The sequence below is a fragment of the Hesperophylax consimilis genome, chromosome 7 (assembly GCF_061612785.1).
Source record: "Hesperophylax consimilis isolate HC1 chromosome 7, BYU_Hcon_1.0, whole genome shotgun sequence".
In the NCBI taxonomy this organism is placed as follows: Eukaryota; Metazoa; Arthropoda; class Insecta; order Trichoptera; family Limnephilidae; genus Hesperophylax; species Hesperophylax consimilis.
This window is the reverse complement of record NC_142842.1, coordinates 6,597,181-6,610,445: the sequence shown is the minus strand read 5'-3', so window position 1 is coordinate 6,610,445 and position 13,265 is coordinate 6,597,181.

Sequence of the window (13,265 nt, the reverse complement as noted above, 5' to 3'; positions counted from 1 at the left end):
GTCAAATTTAAACATTACACTAATTGGGGAAACTTTACTAGGGTAATAACCATCAATAATTTCTAACATTTTTACACAGAAATCAATTAAGAAATCAGTAATTTAAATTAAAATACCTACATAGAAATAATATAAATGTATTGTCTGTAAGTGGGCTACCCACAGTTTGATAATGCCTTTAGAGGGCGAAACAGCTGTCACGCGTAATAATAATTACTCAGCAGAACTTGTTTAAATATAAACTGTTTTTATAAACCCAATAATAATATTATTGTATATATAAAAAAATAAAAAAATAAAATGGAGTTCTACAAATTAAACTTAATAACAATAAAAAAATGAATTGATTTATTTAAAAAGTTTAAGAACATGTTCAGTTGCCTTTCTGTACCTTACCAAATACATATTATATTTTAAAATTAAACAATAACTTTGTAAACATCACTTATAGGTAAATACTTAATGCCGACCGGGTTTCGCTACAGCCGTAGCTTCATCAGGGCAGTATAATACTAAACATCTAAAATATAAATTAACATGTGTTGATATCACGGTGAGTGGACAGTCTGAGCTACAATGGAAGAGGTAGGGATAGGTGGGAGATTGAGAGGCGAGTGCTCTTTGTCAATAGGGAACAATCTGAGTATAGGACTTTTATTTAGGTTTATTTGGTTGTTGATGACTTTGCTATTGACGTTTTTGGCTTTCCTTAACTCTAGCGCCTCTAAGTTATCCAACCTAAGACCTATTCCGTTATGTAATAGACTGACGCCAGTATTTTTGTCAAACGTATGATTGGTTGCTATGAGATGATTTGCAAATTCGGAGAACCCATTACTGTTTAAGCATCTTAGGTGTTCTTTGACTCGCGTGTTGATATTACGCGCTGTTTTGCCTATGTAAAACGCGGGACAGTCACTACATTGCAGTGAGTAAATACCTGAGTGATTTAACTGATGTTCTTTGTCCTTAACGTTCATCAAAAATTTACCTATACTATTGTTAGTGTAAAAAGCTGGTTTGATATCTGGTGGGAGGTTTTTTATGCTTTTTTGAGATAAATTATTGATGTACAATATTCTACGCCATTGTTGAGGTTGATTATTATTAGTTGATATATTATTATTATGAGGGGAGCTGTTAAATAGAAATTTACTTGTCGATAATCTTTTTAATTTCTGATTTAGGATGTTATTGACCATATTTGCATTATAGCCATTATAAATCGCGATTTGTTTAATCGTCGCTAATTCTAATAAGAAGTTGGAATTTGATAACGGGACGGTAACTAATCTATGGATCATGGAATGGAAAGCGAAATGTTTGTGTGAGATGGGATGGTTAGATGAATTATTAATAGTTGTATCAGTGTAAGTGGGTTTACGATAGATTTTAAATTCTATTTTATTGTTAATGATTGATAGGGTAAGATCTAGAAAGTTTAAGCTAGAATTAGTTCCTATTTCTATTGTGAATTTAATTTTTTTATGAAAGAGTTTATTAGTTTTAGGAAGGAATCAAGTTGGCGCTCAGTACCTGTCCAAATACAGAAAACATCACCGACATATCTCTTCCACAATAACACATTCTTTAATAATGGCGATTTACAGTTAAAAATGTTATTCTCTAGATTGTCCATAAATATGTCGGCGATGAGGGGAGAAGTCGGAGCTCCCATCGCCAGGCCATCTGTTTGTTGATAAAAAAGTTAATTGTATTGGAAATAATTTTGGCTTAGACAAACATTAAATAGGTGAGAAAGTTCCTTAGAGAAATTATTTGGTAGTTTTGAATTTTGTAATAATTTGAACAATATGCTTTTACTTTCATCTATGGGAATATTTGGAAATAAGTTAACAACATCAAATGAGACTAATTTTGAATTATTCGGAATATGTAGATTTTTCAGTTCATCAATCAAAGTGAATGAATTCTTAATGGTGAATTTCGGAGTAAACACTTTAGAATTATTAAATACTTCAGTTATAAATTAAGCTGTTTTGAAATTCGGAGAATTACAACTTGACACGACCGGCCTAATAGGTTTGTCACTTTTATGGATTTTTAAGAAACCATATAATTTAGGGGCTTTTGAATTTTTTGTAAGAAATTTTACTTGTTGGTCTTGAAAGATTGGGGATTTGCATGAATTCAAAGCACTTTTAATGTTATCTAGGTATTTGGTCGGCATTAAGTATTTACCTATAAGTGATGTTTACAAAGTTATTGTTTAATTTTAAATTATAATGTCACGTCACAAAGTAACCGCTTCATATGAAGAAAAAACATATTATATTATCGACATATCTTTTCCAGCAATATACGTTTTTAAGTAAAAGCGCACCGCTATTAAAAATCTTATTCTCTATATTATTAACAAAAATATCTGCAATCAAAGGGCTCGTACTACTACCCATCGCTAAGCCATCTTTTTGTTTAAATATTGTATTATTGAATTGAAAGTAATTCTGTTTAAAATAACATCGAATAGTAAAATTAAATCATTAATTAAGTCTTTCGGCAAATTCGAAGAATTTAACAAATTATCAATAATGGTTTTACTTTCTTCTATTGGAATATTTGGGAATAAATTAATCACATCAAAGGAAACCAACATACCGTGGTTAGGGATTTCCAAATCTTTTAAGTAATTGACTAATTCTAACGAGTTATTTACTGTGTGTGTTGGTTGAAATAGATTAGCATTCATAACTATGTAATTTAAAGTTGATGCTAATTTAAATGTAGGTGCATTACAATTAGATACTACCGGCCTAATTGGTTTTTCCGGTTTATGTATTTTTAATAAGCTATAAAGTTTGGGTATCTGTGGGTTACTTAAAATCATTAAGAAAACAAAGTTATTTGTCTTTTTAATAAAATAAACACTATTTACTTGTCTAATAGATTAGGATGATCCATTTACTGATTGTTTCCTTTTAAAAGGTACTAATTACTTGTTGAATAGAGCATTATGATGCCTTAACCGGTCATATTAAGCCCTTTGTTTTAATGTCGTTATTTACACATCGGTGTTTTATTCGTATCATTTTATCAAGTATCGATTGTTTTTTTGCAGGTGATAGGACGTTACTAATAATTATTATACTTCCAGTATTAATAGATCTTTATGAACCCTTAACCGGTCATTTAAAGTTTTTTTTTCTATAATATTACGATTTTTTGTAATATGATGTCACATCATGAACTACAAATTCTATAATAATAATAACATAGAAATTTATATAAGTGGCTTATAATTAAGATTTATAATTACAACTTGTGACCTTAATCTAAGACTTATTGCTAGTGACTTACGACTAAGACTCATAACTACTGACATAAAATGACATATGTACAACCGTGGCTTAAAGATAGAGACATACATCTAACATAATTACACAAACACGTGTTTTGGGTTATCTGAATTTATAGAGAAGTATAGAATATAGACTATCTAAGTATGGATATCTTGAGTGAATGAAATGATATGAACAGAATTAATGGAATTAATTAATCGTCAATCTTCACCGCATTAAGATGATTCATCGCTCAACATTAAATAGATTGTATATACTACAAAACTTAGAACACATAGAGGTACGGTAAATGAGAAATAGTAAAATGAAATATAATATGAACAAATAGTAGCAACAACACACAGTAGAAGTGAGAGAATAACATGTGTTCATTGAAGATTTAAAACATTACTAAAGACAACAATATTAAATGAGACGGTGACATTATTGTGTAAAGTTAGGTTGGTGCAACTAGAAAGGATCATAAAATAGTAAAGAAAGCTGCCAAACTGTCTGTAAGTGACGTTGATCACAAAATAGTAAATAAAGCTGCTAAACTGTCTATAAGTGATGCTGATCACAAAATAGTAAAGAAAGCTGCTAAACTGTCTGTAAGTGACATTGATCACAAAATAGTAAAGAAAGCTGCTAAACTGTCTGTAAGTGACGTTGATCACAAAATAGCAATTATTTTCATAGCATTTTATATTTTGATTTCTTTACTATTGATCAGGTCAGAGGTAAATTTAACATGGTCATGATTGAAACCGGCACTTTTGTATGAAACTAAAAACTAATTTTTAATACCGTTCTACTCTGCTCTAGAATAATATTGCAGTAAAACTATGTTGATAATGCCAAATACTCAAAGTTAGTCTAATTAAGACCACTTAAACACAAATAATGTAAACATTTATTTATAGTTGTATAATTTTAAGACATATATTATGTTCATAGCAATATAAAATATTTGTGATATGTTTAATCACTATTCATGATCACACTGAGTATTATTATAATAATAAAATTGATTAAAAATACTTGAGTTATTCCAAAGATATTTTGAGCAATTCAATCAACCCCATATATTGTTTCAATCGTCCACACTATGGGGTTGATTGAACCATAATAGGCCACTTGCATCATATTTTTTAAAAAAATTTTCCGGTTAAGGAAAATATTCTGAGACATTCTGTACTATTATTATTTTTGGTAAATATTCGGAATCGCTGGACAAGAGTTATATGAAATATTTATATATAAAACCTTCTGATTTATATATAAATACTATAAAAGGAAGCTGACTGCATTTGGGATATTTTTAATTTTAGCATTTTAATTTTTAATTACTTAAATCGAAAATTCACTTTCGTTGTATGGGGTGACAGCCGTTTCAAATAATTTCTGTCAATTGGTATTACTGATTCTACATAAGTGACCGACTTCATGCGGATAAGAAAAACAATGGCGGGTAATTTTGTTTACAATATTAGCAACACGAAACCAAGATTTTTTACTCTACCAGCCAGTATAAAAAACACTTTTGAAGCGAAAAATGTGAAAAATTAATAATATAATGTAAGCAAACCTTTAATCAGAATTACTTGGAAGTTGCGCTGTTATGATAGATATTAATTAGAATTACAAGAGTTGCTGGTTTTCATCGTCATTATCTTCATCGTAAGGGTTGTATGTCTCGCTTGCCATTTTGAAAAATGAGTGGATTCGATCCTTATTTTTGGGAAGGGATCTTTTCCAAAGGAATTCACATAGGTATCCTTCGTAATGTGCCTCACTCCTTCCAAATCTTGGCACGTTTCCTCTCACATCCCTCCAACAACGCTCAATATTTTGAGTGTGAGCTCCCGTCTCCTGATTTACAAAAGATATGCTGTGATTGACGCTTAAATGAACGTATCCTTCGTTTTCGAGGCAGTTGTAGGCTTTCCAACAGTCCGATATAATTATGGTTCCCGGCAATATATATTCTTTAATTATTTTAAGAAGCGTTTCTTTCGAACGATCTTCCACAGCACAGACAAACATTTTTTTTGATTCTCGTTCGAAACAGCCGAATACCCACTTTCCATCAATTTGTCGTCCTTTATTGTGCTTTCTTTTGCCAATTTTAGCCTCGTCAATCTCCACTGTGATACCGACACCTCCAATTTTTTGTTTCATTTTGTGGCACCAAATTATGCAAACTTCCCTGCAAAACGAAGACCAATTTACGACGGTCTCACTACTCATATCGAGTTCTTCCATGATCAAGGTTGTTCTCGGGGGCCGCAAGATTGCCCAAAGTAGTACAAAAGTGCATATTTTCTCTAAAGAAAGATTTGATTTTGAAAAAAAAGTACCCTTTCTAGCCGATACAGAAAAATTACATCTGATTTTAAGTTTGTGACCGGCACTCACAATTTTAGTTTTCCGACATCTATATAATAGGTTGGAAAAACTACAAATATTTCCGCATTTTTCACATTTTTTTTCCCGCCGGATTACATTGTGACTCCTCAACCATTCTAACAAAACCTCCTCCTCTCTAATAACTTCTAAAAAACCCAATATACCAAAAGAACAACAATTACACAACATGATAATATTATTTCACACGTCCCGCCAATAAATTAATTACTTTGGACGATTCATTTGTTTTATCAAAAAACACAACGAGCGGCTAGAGACAATTATCAACGTAAATTAAAAAAAATGTTCTACAATATTCTGGCAAAATAGTGCCTACTTAAAAAGCATAAAATATTCATTTAGGCATTAATATTATTATTGTATAATAATATACAATAATAATATTATTGTATATTATAATATTATATACAATATAATATACAATAATAATATTATTGTATAATATTATTATTGTATTTAACCTAACCTAAAATAAACCAACCTAACCTAACCTAACCTGACCTATCCTAACCTATAATAATCCAACCTAACCTAACCTAACATAATCCAACCTAACCTAACCTAACCTATATCCTAATGATAATCCAACCTAACCTAACCTATAATAACCTAACCTATAATAATCCAACCTAACCTAACCTATATCCTAATAATAATCCAACCTAACCTAACCTGTAATAATCCAACCTAACCTAACCTAACCTATATCCTAATAATAATCCAACCTAACCTAACCTAACCTATATCCTAATAATAATCCAACCTAACCTAACCTAACCTATATCCTAATAATAATCCAACCTAACCTAACCTATAATAATCCAACCTAACCTAAACTATAATAATCCAACCTAACCTAACCTATATCCTAATAATAATCCAACCTAACCTATAATAACCTAACCTATAATAATCCAACCTAACCTAACCTATAATAATCCAACCTAACCTAACCTAACCTATATCCTAATAATAATCCAACCTAACCTAACCTATAATAATCCAACTTACCTAACCTATAATAATCCAACCTAACCTAACCTAACCTATAATAACCTAACCTATAATAATCCAACCTAACCTAACCTAACCTATATCCTAATAATAATCCAACCTAACCTAACCTATAATAATCCAACCTAACCTAACCTAAATCCTAATAATAAACCAACCTAACCTATAATAATCCAACCTAACCAACCTTTATCCTAACATGACCTATAATAACCTCACATTTTTAAATTTTTCTATTTTATAAAACATACCTAAATATCTTCATTTTATTTTTCGAGTTTGGCTAAAATAGTACCTACCTAGTATTTTCATATGGTAAAAAATCTAGCCACACGTATCAGGAATACCAACAAAAGAAAATGTTATCAACAGAAATCATTCCAGCTGTCACCCCATACAACGAAAGTGAATTTTCGATTTACGTAATTAAAAATTAAAATGCTAAAATTAAAAATATCCCAAATGCAGTCAGCTTCCTTTTATAGTATTTATATATAAATCAGAAGGTTTTATATATAAATATTTCATATAACCCTTGTCCAGCGATTCCGAATAATTACCTTATTTTTTTAATCGTATTTTTGAAACCCTGGGGAATTTTTGAAAATTTCAATCCGAAAAATCAAACCTTTTTTTATAAACCGGAAAGACGGGACATAATTTTATAGGTGAGAAAAAACAATGATTACATAGCCGAAAATCATTTTAAAAAAAAGAACGTTTTCCACACGAATGACACAGCAGAATAACGAGGCATACCAAAAATATTACATCTCATAAATATTTTTTTCCTTTATCCATCTTATTGATCATAAATCATTATAATGTACAACGTCTATATTAATAAATCCAATGTAATATACTTGTACTTGTAAATTATAATAATAATAAGAATATTATAAAATTTGATTTTGATAAAATCAGCACCATAACCATTATACCTCTAAAACACGTACCGACATCTAAATTGTACGGGGTTCTCTTCACATCTGTCAAAAATTCAAACCAAATGAAAATTTCGCAGAGAACAAACAATAAATCTAGTGAACGAATTCAAAAATTCGCCTGAAATCAAAGTGATGCCATATAAAAAAATTAAATCAGTGTGGAATTTTACAAAATTAATAGGAACATTTTCAGTAGACAGGACATTTTCATGTAGTGACGACACGAGCCCAAATAATGGATTTATTTATTTAAAAATAAAAATAAATGTACATTTCTACAAAGTTTTACTAAAATTTTCGTAATCTTAGTAAAAAGATCTATCCACACGATTTTTTCCAAGTCGTTATGAAATCCATGCAAGTGGCCTATTCCGCATCGTCACATGCCGCCACCCAATAAATTTTATTTGGGAACTAGATAGATTATAATTCATCTAGTATATAACTTTTAGTCTATGAATACAAAATATACTCCACTACACACAGTTAAAGTAAAATTGTTTCAATCGCAACATTGTTCGATCTGTCACACGGTTGACATCTGTCACAATGGCGCGTAATCTGAACGCATTTTAACCTCTAAAAAGTGAGGTGTTGTGCCTTCATTTATATTTATAAAGTGCAAAAACGACAATACTGTTCGTCATTGGATATGATCGAATAATTACACAGAATTTATAAAACTTTAATAGTGAAATCTAACTTGCAAAGTAAATTCTAAATGAAACATGATTTTTTTAGTGTAAAATAAATATAATGTAGTGTAATGTAAAATAAATATAATGTAATGTAAATATAATATTAATACCAATGAAATTACAATAAAAACAAACAATTCCTCGACATTTTAATACTTCTAAAGATTTAATATACAAAATAAGCTCTGCACCAACCGATTAAGTTTTGGTTTAAGTGTTAGCGGTGTTTGGAGGAAGATTCAAAAACCATTTATTTTTTTATTTATTATTGTTCATTTGCTACAAACTCAACCAGTCGAAATGGCCAGGACAAGTCAAGTGCAAACAAGATCCAAACCGACTGAGATACCATCACCAACTGCTGCAGGTGTAAGTATGAGACAGAAAATATAAAGAAAAAATTTGAACTTGAAATGATAGAAATGAAAAAAGTTTAGACTTTATAAGTCGGCAATACGACGATATTTCAAACAAAGTTAATAATTTGCTACAAATAAACAAGAAAGTACAATATTTAGAAGAAGCTAATAAAAATAAAGAAATCAGACTAACTTCGACTGACCGAAATAGAACAGGCCAACATTTGAAATCATTGGATGGAGTTTGCTGGTGTTGTAACACCGCCAAGTGAAGAACCGCTGGATAACATCATTAGACTAATGAAGGAGATCAAGTCAATGTGGAACACCAGAAGATTAAAAAAGTCAATCGTTATCAAGATAGAACACAGTTGAAGGAGGGTGGCGCTTTTAGGTACAAAGTATCACTATCAAGATACAAGATGACACTATATGTACTCAGAATAGAACTGTTTTTAGCAGTCTTTTTACTAGCACAACTTTAATATCATTTAATGCTAATTTTCATATTACAATTGTTATCATAACAATTTATTTTGTCAAATTAATGTGAAACAATAAAAAAATGGAAGACTTAGCAGATTTACTAGACAACACAACACAAATATGTACATGTATATCGACTAATGATTCCAATGTAGCGCGTCAATTATTATTAGTTAATTTTACCCTTAAAATATTTTCTATGAATATCAGGAGTATAAACAAAAATTTTGATGAACTCTTAATTCTTCTTACTGACCTCACCTCAAATTTTGATTTAATTGTTTTGAGCGAATGCTGGATTCAAGAAAATTGTATCCCTAAAACGATAAAATAAACTACAATCACTATAACACACACCATAACCAAACTCAAAACGATGGCGGTATTGTATAGATTAAAAATCACATCACACATTCAGTCAAGGGGGTAACAATTAAAAAGGCAAACTGTCTTCAACTTCAACTTGATAATCATATAACAATCCTGACTATATACAGATCTCAGAACATACATAATATCACCTCACTTATACACTCACTAAAAGAAATTCTGACAAACAGACCATTGCCAGAACAACTATATAATTGGGGATCTTAACATAAATATCATCAACAAAATGCATCCTCAAACCAACGAATACTTAAATTCACTAACTCTATAGGATATTTACCAGCTGTCACCACTCCAACTAGAGAATCAGAATCAAACACCAGTAGTTGTGTAGATCATGTCTTTGTTAAGAGTAAACTAGACACAGAATACATTGTGTACCACCAACTGTCACAGATCACTATGCAATTATAACTTCCCTCATCCACAAAATACACAAATCAGCACAAACTCTCCCCCGAGTAAAGATTTCCTTTGACTCCCCTAAACAATGTTTCTAAAGAAAACTGGAAACATATCAATTCTTGTACCGATACCACCTCTGCGTGCGAATTATTTATAAGTACTTTACACAACCACTTGGCCAATGCAACAACATACACAAAAAGTTTAAAAAAACCAATTTGACACAAAACTCAAACCATGGATCAGTGCTGGCATTCTCCACTCTATCAGAAAGCGCAATAAGCTTCATAACTTATGCTGGAAAAATCCCTACGACTATGCATATCTCATATTCTATAAGCGTTATAGAAACAACTGCAAAAAAAATTGACAGAGTTAATACGAATTATTACAAAAAAACAAATCAGTGAAGATATCAATGACAAAAAAAAATTAGAGTATCATAAAAGATAAAGCTAATATTAATAAAACTGACACACCCATTATTAAGATTAATATAGAAGACCAAACAATACATGTCAATTTCAACCCTGAAAAAATCTTCCACCATTTCAATCAATGTTCCTCTAATATCAGACCTAAACGAGCAAAAAATATTTTAGACAGAAACAAGAAAGTCTTGGAGAAAGACCTTGCAAACAACGTACATATAGTAACTCCCAGCTATAATCCATTGCATTTCATTCCCACCTCTGAAATAGAAATTATAAAAATAATATCATCTCTTAAAAACAGTAACTATACCGGGAAAGATCATATTTCAGCAAAAAATATCGAAAACATCCAAAAATGTATTCCCTCACCTCTTAAACATATAATTTATCTAAGCTTCAAAACTGGTTTATTTCCTAGTTCTCTAACCCCATCCGCATACAAATTTTTATTTGTGACAACACTTTTTATGCTTTTATATAGATTATAATTTTATTGTGAACTATCTAGATATGTGGGAAAAGTTTTAGTCGCCCCAATGGGGCAGGCAATATGCCGATGTGAAAAAAGTGCAGCTGCCCAATCTTGGCTGCAGGTATGCCGATGGGTTAAAGCAGGCCACAATAATCCCAATCTTCAAACCAGGTAACAAATTATCTGTAAACAACTACAGACAGATATTCCTACTTACAACAACTCTGTAAATTTCTTGATGATAACAAAATATTATCGAATAACCAATACGGCTTCCCAAAAGGTAGGAGTACTTCAGATGTAATAGACGCTCTCACCAAATTCGTCTCTCATAATCCTGACATTGTTCGCAAATCACTTGCTGTTTTTCTCGATCTAGCAAAAACATTTGATACGGTCTCCCATCCCATACTGCTTAAAAAGCTTCAACAGATTGGAATAACAGGAGTAGCTATTCATGGTTTGAAAACTATCTAAAGAACCGATCGCAACAAACTCTTATCCACTCATGATATGATAAAATACATGTGAGCAAAAATTATCTGTGTCCTATGGGGTACCTCAAGGCAGTGTACTAGGCCCACTTTTATTTCTTATATACATCAACACACGGTGTACCATGGATATTTGAGGCAATATTCATTTACAGATGATACAGTATTAATATTTGAAGATGAATCATGGCAATCAGTAACTCATAAAACTAATAATGGCCTAATAAAAGTAAAGGATTGGCCAGACACAAACCTCCTCACACTTATCGACAAAACTCCATATATGACATTTTCCAATAATTCACTCGTGTTCACTCAATCTAAATACTCGCGAAAGCTCACCTAATATCCATTGTACGTGTTCCACCCTAAAATCATCGAAGGAAGACAAATATTTGGGAATAATCATAAACGACCAATTTCGCTGGGAGGCTCATATAAGTGACACAGTAAAAAGACTCATATATTCTGCTCTCTTAGGTCCAACTTAGACTTGGATACTCTAAGGGCCGGTTTTATAACCATTTATAACCATCCGTTAGTCACGCTTGATACCATTTTTAACAAATATTTGGTCTACTGCTTGATTTCGCCGTTTTATAAACATTCGCCAGGCTACCGGTCGGTTAAGTAGCGGTTAACGCTTTACCGACTGATTTCGGGCAGTTAAATGGATAACGATCCGTTTGCTGTTCATATGCTGACGTTTTTTGACAGTTCTGTTATCAGTAGTTGTTCCCGGCGCTCACTTATTTGGAACCGTGCACTATTTTTGAAATAATATTACTATATAATTTGTGTTTGTGCAATGGATTCCTCATCGAGCAGTGAAAGTGAAGATGGGCGATTGATAATTCTCGAAGATAGTTCATCGAGCAGCAGTGAAGACGAAGTTGCAAGACGCAGACAACCGCGTGTTTTTATGCACAGACTGGATTATATTTTTCAAAAACTACTTGTATATTCTTAAAATTTTTCACTTTTATAACTTTTGGTATAAATTCTATGTATGTGTAATCCTCGATAACTTATATAATATTGTTTTATAATCTATGTAAAAGCCCCTATGGGCGTATAACAACAATAAATAAAATGCTATTTTTCATCCAATGTTTCACATTACTTCTAAATACATATATTGTAAAATGCTGTTCTTCATCCAATATTTCACATTACTTCTAATGCTATAATATAATTACAGCATGGCTCATATTTTTATAAAGAAATATATTATTTCAGACAGACTATAGTTTTATTTAAAGAAAAATTCTCTACCTTATATACCCCTATTAATTTAGCCTTAAAAATAGTTCAAATTTGAATGTTACATTCGATACTCACTTTAAATCCCTCTACTCCGGGTAATCTAATTGTATATAATAAAATAATTCATCTTCAATAAACTTACTTTTTATTTTCAAATACAAAGTATACAAGCAAAGAAAATAAATCTTAATCAACATATATTTTAAAAGAAAGTGTTCTACAATGTGCGTGCCGATAAAACGCTAAAGTAAGATACAATTGTAGAAGATAGAATTTTCAGAAGATCATCGACTCGTGTTGGATGCAGGGAATAGACGTAGCATTGGACAGGAAACGATAAAAGACTAAAAATCAAATAGTTAAAGGGCCTCAAAGATCCTCGAGATCAGAAATAACATCACAAGCAACAGGGGGTGACAGCACTTGCTCAAGTGGGATGGTTGGTATCTTCTTTTCTTTGTTTCCTTTGACGCATTTGTGACGGCGTCTGTTTTTTTGCAGGTTAATGCCGGCGTTTTTTCTATTAAATTCAGAAGTCTGTAGAGATCTTCTGTGGTGAAGTTTCGGCTCT